This window comes from Rattus norvegicus, chromosome 19, assembly GCF_036323735.1.
Source record: "Rattus norvegicus strain BN/NHsdMcwi chromosome 19, GRCr8, whole genome shotgun sequence".
In the NCBI taxonomy this organism is placed as follows: domain Eukaryota; kingdom Metazoa; phylum Chordata; class Mammalia; order Rodentia; family Muridae; genus Rattus; species Rattus norvegicus.
This window is the reverse complement of record NC_086037.1, coordinates 5,529,337-5,549,782: the sequence shown is the minus strand read 5'-3', so window position 1 is coordinate 5,549,782 and position 20,446 is coordinate 5,529,337. Positions and strand designations below refer to the sequence as shown.

General features: G+C 37.6%; 1 protein-coding gene and 1 long non-coding RNA gene across 8 annotated transcripts in view; both read right to left on the bottom strand.

Moving 5' to 3' along the window:
• Nucleotides 1-20,446, bottom strand: part of Cdh8 (cadherin 8) — a 407,399-nt gene that overhangs the window by 352,168 nt on the left and 34,785 nt on the right. The window lies entirely within an intron of this gene.
• Nucleotides 1-20,446, bottom strand: part of LOC120098600 (uncharacterized) — a 64,437-nt gene that overhangs the window by 30,190 nt on the left and 13,801 nt on the right. The window contains exon 2 of the long non-coding RNA XR_005496969.2: nucleotides 1-20,446. This exon is cut by the window's left edge and continues 30,190 nt beyond it. This is a non-coding gene — a long non-coding RNA (uncharacterized LOC120098600).

Here is a 20,446-nt window from a genome sequence, read left to right as displayed (position 1 = left end):
CGAGGGGGAGAGGTCCTCTGTGAGGGAGGGAACAGAAGCAGATTTTTGGGTGTCAATAGATAAATAAATAAAACCAAAACAAATTAGCAGACATGATAGATTACCAGTGACCACAGAGATCCAGTACAGCCGGTGAAGTGCACACATTTGTTCATTCTTTTTAAATTTTTATTTTCTTGTTCCCTTGAAAATTGTTCATGTTTATGGTCAAGACGCAATAGTAAGAAACATGTATGCATTATAAAACCATCCAATCACGCTGTTTAAGTATACCTACCACCTCAAATGTCCTGTCCATCAGAATAATTGAGTGCTGTTCTTTTAACTGGCATGATAGAAGGCTGGCCAACTAGGTCAGAGCTGACGCTAAGTAGGAATAACTTGTCCTGGTGCTGCTTTTGTACAGCAAGCAGAGTGACTATCCCTAATGAAATACCACACGACTCTAAATACATTGACCACAGTTTATAAAGCAAGTTGAATGCTCTCAAAACGTTTCCCGTTGTTCTTCTATATTTGTTTTCATCTTGACATTTTTTACATGTAAATATGCATTGAACATATCAGTTTATGATTAAAGTATAACAGTCAAAAGGAGCACTTGGCATAATCAACTGCAGTAAGCAATTGGAATAATCAATCAGATAAAAAAACATACATTTATCATTTGTGTTTACCATACAAGATACATGAGGATATTCTTTGCTTGCCTTACAAAACTTGCACTTCTTATGCTAATAGCTTTTATTCATTTGATTGTTTCTCCTTTTGATTGTGATATAGAATTGGGTTTTAATTATTTTCATCAAGATAGTAACTGCCTACTCTCTCCCTCATTTATTGATTATTCTTTCATTACTTATCTACATGGAAATGCCTGCTTATATGAATCTTTTGTGTATTTATGTTTTTAATTCGGGGTTGGGGATTTAGCTCAGTGGTAGAGCACTTGCCTAGCAAGCGCAAGGCCCTGGGTTTGGTCCTCAGCTCCGGAAAAAAAAAAGACAAAATATAGTTTTAATTCTATTTTATTTAGAATGTGCTGTCTTCTTAGGAAGTTGGTCAGTACTACAGAACTTTGAGACCTGATGCATGCTAGACCTAAGTATTTACATATTGTTTGCTTCTCCAAGAATGTTGATCTTTTCTTTTTTGTCTTTCTTTTTTTTCCATCTTTATTAACTTGAGTATTTCTTATTTACATTTCGATTGTTATTCCCCTTCCCGGATGATGATCTTTTCTTAATTGCAGTGACTCTACAATTTATGCTAACTACTTACTAAATGCAAAGACTGACTCTCTTTACATACTTGAGAATTTAATAGTTCTCTGCAAAGGCCATGACAAAATGTAAACTCTACTGACTGTGGTCATTAACTATATGTGTCTGATTAAATTTATACAAATTAAAAGTAAAATACAATTAACTCTTCAGTTATTCAGTTGTGTGATCAATTCAACCATTTATAACACATACTGGTCGGCGCTATCTTAAATGTGTGTGTAGAGCATTTGAATCTTCTCAGAATGTTTGATTGGACAGTGAAATCTAAGATCCTTGAGACAGACTCAGCTAAGGTCCTGGATTTGTTTATTGTAGAAAAGAATACAGATACAGGAACCCCAGACATGCTGTGATTTTCAGCATGTTTTCTCACGATTACTTAATATTTGAATGTCTTTAATATCTCTTCAAGTAATCGGTGTTGCTTAACATAGAGTAAGTAGTCTCACTCTTCTGGACAAAGCACTAACTGATAAGGAAGTACATCAAGGCCTTTCATATCTATGCTTTCACATGCATGGATCCATCCAATCACAGATAAAAATAATTCAGAAAAAATATTATGTGCACTGAAACTATGCAGAAATTTTGTTGCCCGTATTCCTTAATAGATACAATATAAAAGTGATTGGTTCAGCGTTTATGTCTTGTTAGACATCCTAAGTAGGCTACAGCTCATTTAATGTCAGATGATGAAATAACTGATAAGCAAATGTCAGGCCATTTTACATGAGGGACTGGAACAGGAGATTCTCAGACAAACTCTCTAAGGTTACTGAAGACTGTCAACACTGAGGAGAAAAATAATAAGGTTGAAACCAAAATTTCCCCCATGGAACTCAACTCACCTTTAGTTACTTTTGATATTTTAATAGTCTGGGCAACATGTAAAATGAGTGACTTCTAATTATACAGGTATGGTGATAAGAAACATTTTAACTCATTCTATATGAGACAGCTATGAAAGGGGATATGGTCTGTTGCATACAAACAGATAACAACAAAGAAAGAATATGTGCTTTACGGGTCTGAAATAAAATGCTGTTTAAACAATGGCTGAAATTACAGGAACATTTTATAATAATGAGAAATATAACTCAAAGCAAGCCAGGATTATCTAGAGCAGATGTGTGGTGTGTATTTGTGCTGAAATAGGACAGGGTAGGAGTCCTAGGAGGAGGCAAACAAGATGCTCTGGCTTAATACTGGGTACTATCACTCAGAGGCCTGTGAAAACTTCCAGAGTCACAGAGTTCTTTTGTCTGGGGTTTAGAACATTGGCAACACGTCTTTAGAGATCTAGTGCAGTTTTCTAACCATCCCATGTGTAGTCTGTGTATCAGATGCCAATCTCAGATAGTCTGGTATGCACCACAGTAATTTTATGATGAAAAGTGCAGGGGTCAAGCTACATCTCAGTCGAAGAGTAAATTCCTTGTTTGTGCAGGAACTTATTAACAGCAAAGCAAAATTTAAAAAAAAACTAATAATAAATAAAGAAGAAAAGTAGGGCTTGATGTCTCATGTTCAGCTTTCACACAAGCGTGTTCATCTTTGTGAATTCCTAGGTATTGCACAGAAGAACAGTGTTACCATTGCAGCTTCTATAGCCTGGGCTGATTCATTACGTGTGGTTAGAGAAAAAATGTCCAGCAGATTTGCAATGAATTGAATGTTCACTATGCGTTGTATATTTTGGAGACATCTTGTTATTGTTTTTAAAAAATACCCCTTAGGGACAAGCTTTATTATTTTCACTTGTTAGGGGAGAAAACTGAGGCTTGGCAAACATATACCAGAGCTCAAATTCAAATAGAGATCTAACTCCTCCCATACTCTGCCACATTTTTCATTACAATAGAACATCAAAGACATGAATCTACCATTTTCCCAATTACAGTCAGTAAGGTATTTCAGATTGGCAAAAAGCCACTCGATATCTGAAACTTGCTCATCCTTAGACTGTTTATATTATGCAGGCAAACAAAATACTAATAGCTACATGTATTAAGTGTTAACTGTGTTTTAGACATTTTACATCAATTGCTTCATTTAATTCCCTCAATAACCCTGTGAGGTATGTAATAACCTTTTCATCTTTTCCAGACGGAAAAAGGCTAGGTGAGTAAATTCCAGAGGTTTACATCATCAGTAAAAGGCCTAAGCCCTTAGAGCTTCATAGAACTCCCAGCAAGGGCTACAATCTGTTTATGTTTATTCTCAGAGGTCAAGGCTGTTCAAGGAGCAAAACTGTCACATTACGACACACTCAGAACAGCCAGGTCAGTGTGACCATTGGCCCTTTGTGAGTCTTCACTCTGGCATCTGTCAGAAATTATTTTTAAAGATAAATGTGAATTTCAACATGAGAAGTGATGTTAACACACACACACACACACACACACACACACACTACATATTCAATCTAAGTAGAAAGTACTCTGAAATTCTGAGTATTGAAACAAAAACTTTTAACATCTATAGAGTTCACAAGGGCAGTTTAGAGGAACAGAGATATAACTGTGCACAGAATCGATATTCCAGTCAGCTGTTCAACCAGCAGCATGAAAATACTATGACTTTTTCTATCCTTGATTAAGCAGGTGCTCTTTAAACCAAGCCTTGCATTTTAATTGTAAATACTCTTCTAATTAAAGCATAAAACCTTCCTCAATACCACACCACAGGGAGCCCCCCCCCAATCTGTTTCATGAGCTACTAATACCAAAACAACAGAAACAACAACAACGACCTTAAAAATGGGATTGGGCAGGCTAAGACTACAGAGCCTCCTCTACTAAACTCGTAAAGACAGGACAGAAGTAAAAATGAGCATCAATTTGGTTTTCGTTTTCTACAGCACAGTTGCCTGAGAACTTTTAATTTATATTTTCATTTATTTTATTAATCCAGATAATAACATCTGCCGACCAACTCTTTTTGACCATTCCTCCCTACATTGCTTCCAAATAGTAAAACAATATCCAGGAAAAATGGCAATCTTTGGTTAAAGCAAGAATGTGAGGTGGTTGCTGAAAACGATAATAACCACTCCTGAGATGACAGAATCAATATAATTTCAGCCCAATAGGCTTTCATAGGCAAGAAAAAGAATGAAAAAGTGCGGGTGATACTTAAGGAGAATAGGCAGTAATACTTTGGTGTGTATTTGTGCTTGCAGACAGAAAATCCTCTTGATTATGTGAAACTTGCCAGTATCCAGAAACTTCTGCAATGCTTGGGAATGAATGCCTTAAGAAACTAGTTCTAGCATCGGAAGTCCAATGGAAAAAGATCAACAGAGAGAAGAAAAACAGACAGCATGCCGAAAGCAGCATTTCACACTTTTTATTATTATTTGTCAGTAATGGCCATATGGTCTTGACACCTGGCTATTTTTAGTGGAAAAAAAAAAGAGAGAGAACGATTCAAGATAGTCCAAACAAGTTAATCCCATGATTGATTGAAATTAGCTTCTCTGTAAGTGCAGGCTCGTTAGAGAAACTGTTGATAGTGATGTTTGGGCCATCCTGCTTTGATGGACTTATGAATTCCCAAGTTTCAGGAATATGCTGTGATTTAACCTATCTTCAGTTCTCTGAAGAAAGTGGAGCTTCTAGGCATGGGCAGAGAAACATACACATCCAGAAATAAGACCAGAGCCCGGGGCTCAAAACCAAGTCTTACAGAACATTTTCTTCAGTTGTCTATTTATGTATCAAAGGCCTGGTTCTTGAAGCCGTGGATATGTAATGTGTGCAGACCACCATCTATACTTCCTGTGACTGATCATGAAAGTGATGAAATAAATTAACTGTACTGAATTGCATTAGAGCACAGGGAATGAGAACACATGTTTGCTTGTATTCTTCCCTTTGTATTCCTGTGCAGGCAAAGAAAAAGCACTCTAGAAACATTAATTAAGCCCTCCTCATAATCCATTGTGACTGGGCAAAAGGATAAATTACATTTGCTGTCTATGCTAAAAGTTAAGATCCTATATGCCACAGGATCTTTGCAAGGTGCTGAATTGCTTCACTTGTAGAAACCAGAGTGTAGGTATCTACCTTAACTCTCTTAGGCTTCAGAAAATATCACATCTAATTAGGCTTCAGCAAGGCATCCGAATGTGTATAAAATTAGATCAATCACTGTACCACCAAATTTACTGGATTTTTGACCATGAGCTCTGGATAGCTGTGTATAAAATCAAGCAGTTTGAATTAGAAGATTAATTGATAAACACTGCTTCTCTCATCTGGCACACGAAGAAACAAAGAGAGTGAACCCAATGCCAGGCCGAGAGCTATAAGAATCATCTAGATTTACCAGATAAATGGTGTAACACAGTAAGAAAAGGACAAATGAACTAGATTTTATTTATTTGTTTCTAACATTTATTTTATACAGCAATTAACTTTTTACAAGCAATCTCCTTTAGGAAGCCCTGGGGTATTTTAATTCACTCCCCCCATTGAAGTCTTTATAATGAGAAAGCATTCCAATAATTCGGATAAAAAGAATCTGCATGAGTCAGGTTCAAAGTAACCAAATATTAGTTGAATGATTTACAATGGCCCTTTGAGTTCTCTCCACTTTGACACCCATACCTCTGCTGACAACAGTCACACATAAATCATATATGTGTATCCTGAGTCAAATTCTGTGTGGGAATCCAGACTTTTTGGAAACTTTAGTGTCTCAGAGTCATTTTGGGTAAGCAGAGGCGGAAGGGAAGGAAACTCACATCTATTAAGGTGCCACCATCTGCCACACTGAGTGTGAGGCACTTCTGTGCTCCATCTGCACCACTGATTTTCCTGTCTGCAAACTCCTGTTCTCCCTTTCCCATGGAGAGCAAAGGTTGTGGGAAGACAGGGGATTACAACCTTCTAAACGCGCTTAAAGCTTCATGTAAATGCACACACTCAGCTGGGCTAAGCAACGGTTTAAAGGAACACACCGTGCACGACACCTTGCACACAGTTTAAGACAACACATGAAGGCAGATGGAGACGATGTCTGCTCTAAAGGTGAGGAACACAAAGTTTCTGAGTAAATTGGAAAGGGAGTTGGAACAGCCGATGGCAGAGTTTGTGCCGATGCCCACTTACAAGCTACTCACATGTTTCTCTGACATGCCATTTAATAATCTCCACACTTTCTGAGTCTCTAATACTCGACTTACTTTTGAGAGAGAGAGAGAGAGAGAGAGAGACATAGAGAGAGAGAGGAAGAGAGAGAGAGAGAGAGAGAGGGAGAGAGAGAGGAAGAGAGAGAGAGAGAGAGGAAGAGAGAGAGAGAGAGAGAGAGAGAGAGAGAGAGAGAGAGAGAGAAATGTCACTCCTCACCCAGTCTATAGAGGAGGACAGGAGAAAAGGAACAGATTGCTGTAACCAGATCTCCAGACATGTCCCACTTGTAGATTCCTGCTCCTTTTAAGACAGTAGAGTGAGAAATGCTTGCTGGGTAAGTTGGACTATGGTGATTAGCAATTGGACAGGAACTAGAATCACGTGGGTGATAAGGGTCAGGTGAAGCCAGTAAGGGATTATTTGTTTAGGTTATCTCAAGTGGGAGACTCACATGTAGAGGGAGTAACACCATTGCTTGGGCTATAAAAAGGATGAAGCCTCCTAAACTCAGCATTCATTTCTCTGTTTCCTGACTACTCTACAGTGGGACTGGCTGCCTCAAGCTCCTGCACTAACCCACTGTGTGCTTAAATTCTAAGCCAGAACAAACCTTTCATTTGCATTTGTCAGGGTGCTTTGTCTCAGTCACAGGAAACATAACTGGCAAACTGCCCAAGCAGTGTGACTAATATATACTAATATTCAGCTGATTTCAGTAAAATGTATGTAAAAACCTATGTGTCAGTGTGCTTCTATGGATCTCCTCTTTGCACAAAATAAAGCAGAAGGGAATAAAGCCTCATTGTAACTCTCTGAAAGGGTAGGAAGAAAATACTTGTAATTTTTAATATATAGTCCTAAGACTTAAAGTTTTATGAAAGCAAGAGTTTTACTCTCTAGATTCATCCATTTAACAGTTTTTTAAGCACAAACTCGCTCCTGTGTGAATCTGAACTTGGAGTCTTTAGATATGTGTGCTTAAATTGAAGACATAGAAGTCAGGAAAATAGGAAGGGGCCATGGAGAGCGGTTTTAAGGGCTGGGGTTAGCATGTGGGTAGAACATGGATGCTCTGAATGGCAAAGGGAAACAATGGATGGAGATGGAGATGTTTAGTAGGGCATGGAAGGGCAGGATGGAGGACAGAGCACAGGGCAGTCTAATTAACTCTAGACTTTGAAAAGGCTATATGAAAACCTACGTGGTAAAAGTTTCCTTTGAATATATATATATGCATATATGTATATATGTATATGCATACATACATTCAAAAAGAATTTAAATGGAGCTACTCTGTACTGGGACAATGTCTTTTCCTGACATTACAAAAGATCAACTAGAAATCAGACTGTCATGTATGATAAACCTCTTTACGTTGTTGATCAGTGGGGTCCTATAGACGCTGATTTTATTGCTTTGGTTTGCCTTCCGGAACTTAATGGTAAAATATTATTGAAGATACAAGATACCTGAAACAGGTGGAAACCAATATGCTACCAAGCTTGAAGCTCTATCTTCCAACTGGCCATTTCAGCACTGGATGGTGTTAATGCATGTTCCTCGGCAGAATAAACACTTGCTCTGAACTCTGCCAGCTGTAATTAATCAATGGCCTGGCAAGGTAGGCTTACTGGTGTAAGATTGGGAGAAACGTAAACCACTCTTTTCTGATTGAATATAAAGCCTGTTCTACAGGGCACAGCTCACACCAAATGCTAGAATTGGATCTAGCACCAGTGGCTGATAATCTCACACAAGTTAGTATAGAACTTTCCACCATTGTTCTGCTAAACTTGCCAAGATAAACTGTCACTCTCAATTACTGTCTTCATACCCATAGGCCAGTGTATTTAGTGTATTTAGCAACCTGAATCAGAGAAGCTTCTTTTTCCAATAGATGACAATCAATACACACAGAGTCACAACTAGTCAAGATACAGGAAATAAAAGCCAGGAGGATGTTCAGCCCTAAATGTGACATATCCATCAAGACTCAAAGACCGTTGTAGTGAATGGGAAGAAAGAGTTTAAGAGCCTGAAGAAATGAGTGACTGCTGCAAAACAGTCACTGGGAATATCAGGGCTTTTGCACATAGAAAGTCACAGTAACTTTGAATTCATGCACAGGGTCTGCATAAGATCAAGCCATAACCCCAGTGTGAGAGGCAGAAGGTCTCACAACCTCAGGACACCTAGCTGTGAAGCTATTAGCAACTGAAGGCTGCTAAAGGAGGAGAGTCAGTTTTAGTCATTGATGGGGCCCCATTTGAGGTTCCCAGTGCTCCAAAAGATGGTCCCCACACCCAGGCACATAGAGGAAGAACTGAGTGGATTTTATTGGCTTACAAAAGGAGTACATGATGTTGGGAGAAGAAAGCTCAAGGACAATAGGAGAGTTTTGTGTGAGAGTGAAGGAGCGGATTTGTCCAAAACACATCCTATGCATAAAAAGATCCTCACAGAATAAAAATCACACCTAGATAGCTCATGGTATACACACCATACCATGAAAACTAATTTTTTCCCTTCTTTGGGTTTGTCTTACATTTTCAGATTTATTAGTGTGGATGTACAATGTTCAGTAATAACTTGTATATGTACACTGTGACTTCAGGAAACATCTAGAGAATGTATCTTTTTCAGGTCTGTATTCACTCTTCAGTATATAGTATCTCTAATTTATGTGCACCCTTAATCATCATGCAAGTATTTCACTAGGATGTATCTATTGCTCCTTCCTGAGATCCATTTTATATGCATAGCAATCATCTCTAATCTAAACTATTTTAATAGTTGCAGCAGTAGTTGTAATGGGGGAGTAAATAGGTTTAAGGTAAATAATGCCTAAATAGTAACATTCTTTTAAATAATAAGAAATAAATTAATTCCAGAACAAACTCATCTTCTATTTACTTCTGCTGAGACTAAGAGGTTATTATATTTTATGGATGTCTGTGCATGTACATGTATCTACTTCCAAAAAGATCCTATCCACGTATATGTGCACAAAATATATTTATAAATGCATTCCTTCCATTATTCCTTACATATACACTCATTGTACTTTGAGCACAAACTCATTCCTTTATACATTTCTATAATATTCCAGATATGTATTTACATAATTTATTTAGTTATTCATAAATAAAATACAATCATTTTCTTTAAAATGTTGAAGATCTGACCTTTACCTCCTTAGTGCACACAAGATAAGATGTACAATCAGCTAACATTATTTTTAAGGCTGCAAACTTAAGAGATATTAATACAAGAGGGGAAGGAGTATAACCATCATGTTACATGTTCTAAATTCACCTATCTTTAAAACATTTCTAAATTGCACTATCATTTCATTTGACTCAGTCCTTAATGCACATCTTTTGTGCTTATAATATTATGCCCAAGTGTAGCAGACCTCACATGATGCCCAAAACTCATTTTATATTGTTGCTCCCAAATAACATACCTTGATTTCCAGTCCCAAAACAAAAGGAACCACACGTGCTTGTCATGTGTTTCTACAGCAACCAGCACTAACTGCCCACACTGTTTACCTATTGTATAGAGACTGTGACTTCGCTTGATTCTTGAATGTGAGCACTGTGCCTCATTAATTTCTGAAACGCTGGACATAGGTTATTATGTCCTTTATATATGCCAAAGAAATCCTGTAGAATAGCAAGCCAGATGTAAAATAAACTGTGACTCCTACTCACTCGTCTCTCACTCTGGCATGCTAAAGCTATGGGAATAAATTCTATATTCAGTGCTTTGATGAGCACTGCTTATATAGGAATGGTCCCCAAGCCAGCATTAGCAGCATTACAATGTGTTAAAGATGTGAGTCCCTCTTTCCCATACTTGAGGCAAAGAATCCAGAACATTGATAGGAAACCTGCCCCTCACATGTGCTTTCAAGAATCTTCAATGTGGTCTTGGTTTTGCTGAGTTTTTGTATCAATTCAACGTTTGGTCTTTGCTCCTTACATTAGGCAATCTTTGAAGAAAGCCATAGCACAAGCTACTATTCGTATTTTCTTCTACTGTCCCATTGGAGATCTAAGTGTGTTCTGCAAGACTTCCAGCAAATGCACCTCTCTGAGCATTAGCTCAAGCAACTCAAGAGAAATATACCAAGTTTCCAAAATAGTAATTCCTATGTGGAATCATGCCAGCTTGCTTGCCCATAACCAAGGTAAAGTGTAGATCAAGGGTAGAGGCAAAGAAACCCATCCACTCTGAGACTTGGGATAGAGATTTGAAGAGATGAGAGAGATACCAGAATGGAACTTATAAAACACATCATAAAAAGAAAACAGAAGTAACATCAAAGGCAAAGCAGTTTGTTTTGGGATTATAAAAAGTAACATTTTTATTTATTTATTTATTTATTTATTTATTTATTTATTTTACAAAAGATAAACCAGCTCTGACTTCTCTGGGCCAAAGCTGTTTAGGCAGCAGTCATTTTTGGTGTGATTCATGTCTTTTTGTAAGTCTTACTCTGTACTCAAAGGAATTGAAACATGACTGCTTACATTAGATTTGGAGAATGCTCATAATTATATGAAATGCATGTTCTTCTTAATTCCTGATCAAAATTAATAAGTATTTTAAAAAAGGGAATCTGCTCTCATCCTCCCAAGTTTCCATCCTACCTGCCCAACTCCTTAGATTTAAAACATCTACCCACTTACTTTCCAGCCTGAATTTATAAAATTTTTAGTTGCTACTCTTGATCCTAATCCTGAATGAAGGTTTCTTGTATTTTTAAATCACACTGAAAAGATGGTCCAACTAGGCAGCTTTAAAAGACATATGTCTCCTTTGCCTCAAGACAAAGAAAAATATATTTAATCCATCCTTGCAGATAAATTCATCAAAACCCAAGGCCTGTAGAAATGGTTACTGTTGCCTTTTGTAGTTTCTGGCTAAAAATATCTGAAGTATAAGGGAACTGACAGATCACCCTACAGAGTCCCCAGAAGCAGAGATAAAAATAACAACATTGAGGTTAAGGTTGAACCCAGGATGGTAAAGTCATGTTTTATGATTGAACCACATCATCCTGCTAAAGCCCTTATAAAGGGGACCATCCTGTTTCCTGGAAAATGAATGCATGTAAAGTTGGTCTTGAACTACACCCACATGAAACAAAGTCACACTCTGGCATTTTCTCTTCTTGAAAGAGTATTAATCAATACTCTGAGATGCAACACAACACACTTAAGACTACCTGTCTACAGTTGATTTTACTTGGGGGTATTCCAAGTCAAATAATATTAATATTTCTAGAGGATACAGCAAGCCTCACTCTACACTCTGTCTTGAATAAGATATTGATCAAGAGGGAAGATTATCCTTAACAGATTTTGGTAATTGAAATCATGGAGTTATTTCTCAAAATATAAATAAAATTAAACCTAGTAATGACAGCAGGATAGTATTACAGTCATGTACTCCTACTCAGCTCTCAACTTGCAGGTAAATTGTTCAAAAGAAACATATAATGTGTATAAGTACATAAAATAATAACACGAAGTAAGACATTTGATGAATATGAAGAAATCCATTATTCCTGACATTTTGTGAATTTTGAAATTACAGTAGGATAACAAGAAACCTCCATATGACAGGCACTATTAAAGTTCTTCATCCAATTCCCACAAATCAGGTACTATATTTTTCTTATTTGACACTTGACTGAACTGAGATTTTTTAAGAGCTACAAGACATGACCCTAACAGAAATGTAACCCAGATATCCTAGTATCCAAAAGTTTTTAGTCTTCTGTAACTTCTTCAACCACATTTTTTGTTCCTAAACAGGGCAATGTCATGGGGAACTCAAAAAGCCCTTCCTGCATCTTCATTGATGTACAACTAAAGAACCGGGTCTGTCTGCTGGGTACTGCAGAGAAAGCTGAGATATTCAACCTCATATCGCAGATCAAACAAAATATAGAATGGTTGTTAACACAGATGCCTGCATGGAAACTCCTGTAGCTTGGAGAAGATACAGCAGTGGTCTTACCCCATTTCCAGGCTTCAGGAGCTTCATTTCAATATATATACATACATACATACATACATACATACATATATATATATTGAACATATATATGTTTGAAATCAAACAAAACACTGATCTCTATCTATATTGTGATTCCCTACATACACATACCTATGAAGATTAACTAATAACTCAGATGTCATTTGTACACTAGTAAAAGTGACAAATAATAAATTAAAGTTTAGCATTGTTAGATGTTGTGTTTCATACCATGGCTGTTGCTCTGTGAAAGTGTCTGGGAGCACTCGAATGTCATGGCAATCTTTCTGATTAACCAAGAAGCTACTTAAGTGGTGATAAGGTACTGGATACAAAGTACAGAGAGAGATGACTTACATCCATGCTTGGAAAAAGCAAGGTTGTGTATGATTATATCAAATTACTCAATATAACATACAACTACAAACATATAAACTTTTTATTTCTGGAATTTTTCATTTATCAATTAGATGTAACCATTCACTAGAGGTAACAGAAGTTGCAGAAAGTGAAAACTAGATGAGGATAGACTACTGCTTCCATATTCTGCTCTTGTCAGCCACCTACATAAGCTTAGATATTTACTGAGTTACTAGGTCCAAAAACTATCTTCTTTAAGGTAATTATTGTTTGTTTTTTTAGCAATGAGTCAATAAGGCAAAATGTGTAACCCAAATAATAAAGAAAGGAAAAAATACTCAATTCAGAAATCTTTGGATGGGAAATGTACAGAAGTTGAAACTAAAACACCAGATCATGACCAAGCAGGTAAACCCAGCCATGTAATGGAGGTCTCATTAGTAAGCAGGGCCAACCTTGGAAAGATACAAATTTCAATGATTAGTAGGGACTCTACATTATCTGATTAGAAACAGTAACTGGAACTATAAAGATAGAGAAACAAGGATTTATCAATTAGTGGTTGTCTACTGTATAACCTAACAGATATTGTAGTGCTGGTGAAATGATTCAACATCTATGTTTGGCAGCAGACCTTAGCGCTTAGTTTAATATCAGTACCAGCATGGGAGAAGGAGAAATCTGTTCCTATGCTCTGGATACAACTCACATATACATTCACACTCGACACATACACACACACACTCATACACACACACACACACACACACACACACACACAACAGATACAGAGAGAGAGAGAGAGAGAGAGAGAGAGAGAGAGAGAGAGAGAGAGAAGCAAGCACAGTGTAAAAAGACCAAATATTCTATAAATGCAAAACTGGAGGTCAATGTCCTCTAGCAGACTTCTCCCAGGTTCCTTCTACTTAGGAAACAAAGTTACCACTAATTTTGTTAGGCCACAAATTTTGGAGCCTGGAGTCTTAAGAGGAAGATTGAGATTGAGAGGCAGAAACTCTTAGAATAATGATTATGAAAATCATGACACAGGTAGTTTCTATACACATAGAATAATGAATCAAACAAGAGTTGGAGCCAGATAAAAGAATTGTCAGAGTTATACAAGCTCCTGGTGTGTACCAAGTTCTCAATATACCATAGAGATAATAAAACATGACACATTTTTATTGTTAAAGTAAAACATATAACAGTTAAATATGATAAATGCTTATTTTAAGGCACCCTGGGAAACATTTCTAGACATGTATAACATTCCACAAGTCTCTGTATAACTTCGCACTAATTTCTGATGTTCATATGAACATGCTGGGCCACATAAGATACATGGCTTGAGATAGTTCATGCTATGCCTTCTCTCAGTAGACTGTTTTCAAAATGACACGAAGGAAGTTAGAAGAAAACTGAGCATACATTTATTTAGCTCCTGCTGATGTCATAAAACTTTAAGGAAAAATGTTATTCTGTAACATTAATGAGTGAACATTTACTATGTATGCACAGTCAACAGAAAGAAGAAAAGCATATTGTGCTTGTACTGTATCTTACTGTCAGAGTTATTGTCTAGCAGGAGCAACACTCTGAGTCTGATTCCAAGTCTGATTTATTATAGAATAATAAAAGTCACTGTTAATGGGGGTAGAGCATTAGGTGAAATTTTTCCTTCCTTCCCTTAGTCCAGTAGTTCTTCATGAAGTTGCTAAAATGTTTTGCATATCAACTTCTCGGGTCATAGCTCTAAACACGTTCAATGGTGATTTCAGTAACATGGCTAGAAGTACTCCATACAGGAAGGTCAGCATCACTTCTTTTTAGCTAGCAATGCTTTCCTGGTCATCGCAGTTGCCAACGGTGTAGCACTCTGTTCTGTTCAAAGTGTTCTCTATCCTTCGTGAAAAGTTAAGTGAACCACACTACACTGAGGCTGGGAGTTGTTTAGCAACATAGGTTTTACAAGCAGTGGAAGAACATATATAGTTTTCAAATTCAGAAAAAAATGATTTGCATGCAATGAAGACTATTGCGCTGGGGAACATGTGACTTCTGTGTGAAGAAGACCGTCTCAGGTAACTGCACACCCCAGTCTCATGTGTAATAGCTATATCACAGGTAAATGAAATAGATATTTCATCAAGATGGAGTGTTCTCTTTTGAATTTTTTTAAAACATGGAAGCCTGGATTAGGACTATCAGACGGATTTAGAAGTCGCGAGGATAACTTTAACCTTATATTCCATATATGTCAAAAGTAGACGACAGCACTTGTTAATATAGTATTGTGTGTATATGCGTGTGGCTGTGTTGATATCAACTTGCTGTATGTATTTTTTTTTCAAAAGGCTCCCCCATAGAGACAAACTGCCTGAGGTAAATACACAAACTATACTTCCTGCTTTTGACTTGAGGCTTAACTTGTCAGTGATCATGATTTACATAGTGATCTTCTCCTCCCTGCCTGGAAAGTTGCATTAGCTTCAAGCTATGTGCTCTGTTAAAGAGGCAGTGGGAGAGCATCCTTCCCGTTTCAAGCTGTTTTAGATTGTTGATGTGAGATCTGGATAATGTAGGCGACTTGGTCTCAGTGAGAATACTAAGACTACAGGAGATGTTATTTTAAAAATAGTTGGAGTTGTTTAAAGAGGGGGAAAAAACCCTCTAACATTCCTAGGTTGCATTCTTCAAATGGGATTTTTATATTATCCAAAAAGTATTTTATGCATCATGTCACCTTAGAAAAATCCTTAACATACTTAATGTTCTAAAACTATTACACAAATACAGAAGGTGACTTTTACCCAATCATTTGTCAGTACTTCAGAATAACAAGTTTATCAATTTTATAGATTTTAAACAATCTAGAGAATTTCACTCTCCTTTCTAAACTGTATGTGTGTTCAGTTACATGTTATAATGGGAGTAGTTTAAGAAATCGTAACTTATTTACGACATACTAGATCAGGACACTGAAGGAGAAGCTGGCCTGGCTACATTGGTCTGTAGAATATGAGACTCTTAATCTCAGGATCTTGGGTTCAAGCGCCATGTTGAGCATCAGTTATCAGTCCTCTACACCAGACTCTATCCTTGGAGATCGTCAGGGGCTCTGGCCTAACTAGAGGGGTATTGAAGGTACAATCTCTGAAGGGGAGAGAGGAGTCACATCAAGGCAGCCGCTGCTCTCTTTCTAAAGGGTGAGTGGCTGGCCCTCCAACTGCCACCACTACTCTGACCACCAAGCTTCTCTGGAGTCAGTGAAAAGTGGCAATATGCTGAGGGGACTCAGCTAAGCATCAAGATTGAGACCATCAGGCAAGAAGTGACAGATGGGACCAGGCAGACTCCAGTGGTAAAAATTTTGGGAGAGAACTCTCTTCCTGAGGAAGTGTTACCGCTCTTATATGATTGAAGCTCTCAGTCAATCCTTGATACAGTAATTTTTATTTCTTTTATTCCTACTGAGTAGGGTCTTATATACATTTTGGGGTAGGTTGAGAGCAGACAGTAGATATTTTCTATTGGCCTGGTCTGAGATGTTAGGAATGTCTAATCGGCATGTGGAGGAGCTCAGGGTGCTGCTCCTATATGACTGAATGTCATGATCCTCTTCATGGGGTGCTGTGGTCATGTGACAGGTCCAGAGCAGATGGGACACCTACAGGACCCATGTATGAGGTGCTGGGCCCTCTGAACCTTATGGTCCACTGCCCCTCAACTTTTTTTTACCCAATCATTTGTCAAAAGTTCAGAATAACAAATTTATCAATGATATTGATTTAGAAGATTTTCGAGAATGTCACACTAGTTTCTAAACTATGTATGTGTTCAGTTACATTCTTTAACGGAAATAGTTTAAGAACTTGTAACTTCTGATGACATACTGCATGTCATAAAGGTTTAAGAGAAAATCATGGCAAATATAGTAAGGTTTGACATCCAATTCATCAATTATGTCATAGAATTATATATTATATTATATTAACTTATATTATATTACCTCATTAAATCTGTTGATGCCTACCAATTGAAATACATTCTAGATGGTACCCAGTAGTTTGGTGATTGAGAATTACTCCCATAGGCTCACATATTCCAATGGTTGATTTCTATTGGTGAAACTATTTGGGAAGTATTAAGAGGATCTTGGAAGTAGTGTGTAACTCTGGAGTGGACTGTGAGGTTTCAAAAATCCACACCTTTCCAATTGGGTCTTGATGCCCTGTGCTTGTGGATCAGATCTAAGGTCTTAGTGACCGTTCCTGCACCATACGGCCTGCCTGCTGGTCATTGTTCTCATAGCCTTTGATATTCTCTGGAACCATGAGGACCACGTTAAATATCTTCTTATATAAGTTGCCTTGATCACGGTCCATTTTCAAACAATAGAAAGGTAACTAAGACACACCTCACGTGATTTTTATGTACAGTAAGTGAGATACACCCTGAGTGTTCCATCTAGAATTATAAAAGTGCTTGAGTTATTTCTCTGGTACATCGTGATTTCTTGTAATTAAATTGCTTCTTTCTTTAAGGGACCTTTTCGAAATGGGTTAGAATACCATCTCATCCAAAAACAGGGTATTTCGCAAAATATCTTGCTTTCATAAAACAAAAAAAATATCTTAGATGAATACAGAGGCACATAATCCATGATGGATTTGAATGTCATTGTGAATACAAACAAATTCATTGAGGAATTCTTTTGGTTAAAATAATTATTTTTTATTATTTGAAAAGTTAATAATCACTTATTGAAATAGAGAGTTTGGTTCTTCACATCTATGTGAGAGTACATCATATTGAAATTATTACAAATCTGAAGTTCTTTCCATTCATTCCTTACAAAATACTCCATTAAGCTTCCTTTTATTCCAACAAGTATCAGATAATACAAATCATAGCATTTTAAAAGATTTGAGAATGTGGCGGTAAAGCCATTGTTTAAATTGTGCGCAAAGGAAAATAATTGAATGTACTGTTATTACAATAGACTCACTTTTATCAAGCATGTCTTAATTTTTATACTTGTTGAAAATTTTGCTTAAATACCTGTTATTGTGCTGTGCAATTTTATTTACATACAATAACAATAAGCTGGCCTAGCCTAGTGATGTAGGACTTTAATCCCAGCACTGTGAAGGCAGAGGGAGGCTGATTTCTGTGGATGGGAGGCCGACCTTTTCTCTATAACTAGTTGGAGGCCGGGCAGTGTGACAAGTGAGATCTTGGTAACAGCTTCAGACATGTCCACTACCCTCCATTCTGTGCGCCTGTGTATCTGTGCAGAAGCAAGAGTATTTGTATTCCCTGGTGTTTCAAACAAAAGCCTGTGGCTCAAAGAGTTTGCCTTGGGTCAGTTGATAAATCTGAAAGAGCAAATTACAAAGGGGAAACTACCATTTACTTAAGGAGATGATTGACAGTGAATTTCAACTGCGCACCTCTCACGTTTCAGCATTTCCGGGACGGATGGGATACAACTGGATAGGCTAGAAAAGTTTCTACTGTGATGAGACTTTTATACAGTTTGAAAGAAGCCAGAACCTTGAGGGGCTGTGAAGAGCGGCTGAGGAGGAAGATTTTGCATTTGCAAAGACTCTTGGAAGTTTCATGGTCCAAACGAACCATCCTTTCTTCAGATCCCTCAGCAGGTCTCTCAAGGGAGAGGAGCATCCACATGGCACCCTTTGCTTCTCTCGCACTCCTGAATTTCAGTACTTCCTGGACACAGTGATTTCCTTTGTAAATGTGGCAGAGTTTCCGAGCTAGGCAGCTCATTGTAGGCAACTACACACAAACAATGGCAGAGCCATGAGGCCTTGAACCCACACAATCTAAGCCTGTGACTATTTCCGTGCCCCAAACCTCGAAAGACTTTTAACTACAGAGGATTTCTTCAAATGTTAGCAGAAGAACTCTTCAGGCTTTTTTGCATTTCTGTTTTTCTGGCTTAAATTATGCATTGCTCAGAATGTGGGGTGCTGGAATATATTAAGGAACATAATCTAGGATAATCAGATGCTAAGAGGTCAAAAGGTAGCGTGCGTGTTTGAAAACCTGTTTTAATAATGTCCCCAAGGAGGATGTCTGTTAGTAATCCAGGTTTGCAGTCTCCATTTGCCAGGATAAACAGGGAAGCTTCATGCTTCCTGAGTTTAAAGAGACCACATAGGCCACCTGATTGGATGGAGAGCTTAAGAGGTGATGGTGGTATTCAGGTTTCCTTACATTCATCATTGGCTTGCTGCAGGATTTAGGGGTCAAAGTCCTACCTAAGGGTTTTACGTTAATAATCTCAATATACTTCCTAGTAGAGAGGACTAATCACAGGGGACCTGCCTCCTGACGTGCTCAGGATTTCATAGAAGATGCACAAGTCACGATGGTCAGAGCAGAATGCACCCAACAAAAGACAGATTATTGATTTTCTTGTGGGTCTTATGCTGTCTTAGTTTATCTCTTGATGTCCTGGTTTATTGGGATAACAAAAACACTTTTTTTAGGAAGAACCAACTGTGTTGGATAAAAATAAGAAGTTTTCCATGTTTCCATTTTTAAAAAGAGATATGCTCTTTTTTATCCATGGGAAAAGAAACATAAGGGAGAACCAAATAAAGAGAGGGAAGGGGTGGCTAAGAATATCAAAATGAAGATTTGATTCGGTGAAGCCCATTCTGCATTCCAATCAGACTTTCAATCCTATTGACCATTCCATGGAGTGACTCAGTATCTCTCAAGTGGTGTGTGTGCTTTTCGAGATAGAAACATCTTATCCCATAAGTGATCTGTGGATGCACGTGTTATATGACCTAGAAGACACTAGCCCTTTAAAAAGTGTTCTTTTCCTTGCTACCATCTACCATAGCCATAACTTTTCACTTTATTTATTTTTGTTTATTGGATAGATATGTGTGCGCTCAGATTCATTTGTAAACTTCCCACAGCCTCCTTGAGGCCATTTTAAATTTAAAATCAATTGCACAGAAACAGTTGTTTCTGTGTGCAAAGACAACAAAGATAAATCCCAACTCAGCAGATTATCTGTGCACACTGAATGGATTCAGACATGAGCTGGTTGATATGACCAGGGCATGAAGAAAGGGCAAATACATAGAAACACATACCAAAAACCTGGGATCAGATGGACACCACCATGTATGTAATAATCCAGAACACCACCTTGCTTTATTATAGAACAGCTCAGCTTGGCTGATAGGAGGTCTCTGGAGAAGACACTGGTTTACAGTCACCTGGCAGTAAAGGATGGAACAAGTAATTTTGTTTCTACCTTTCCATGTCTTCTGTAAACAGTATTGGAGACTGTACGTTAATATGAACAATAAGATACAATAATTTCAGATATTCTGTGCTAAGTCATTACGTTCCTGATCGGCATTGAAGCAAATGGTCACAATTTTGTTTGGGGCATCAACAGCAAGGAGGCATATAAGGTTCAAAAGCCAACAGTTTATTCCTAAATGTTTAGGAAGAAAGATCATCATGTCTGTTAGTTCTCTCAAATTGTTCTCGCTTCCTGCTGAGACTGGCCAGCTGTGGCTACTCAGAAAATGTCGTGCATCAAAATGAAAATGCATTTAT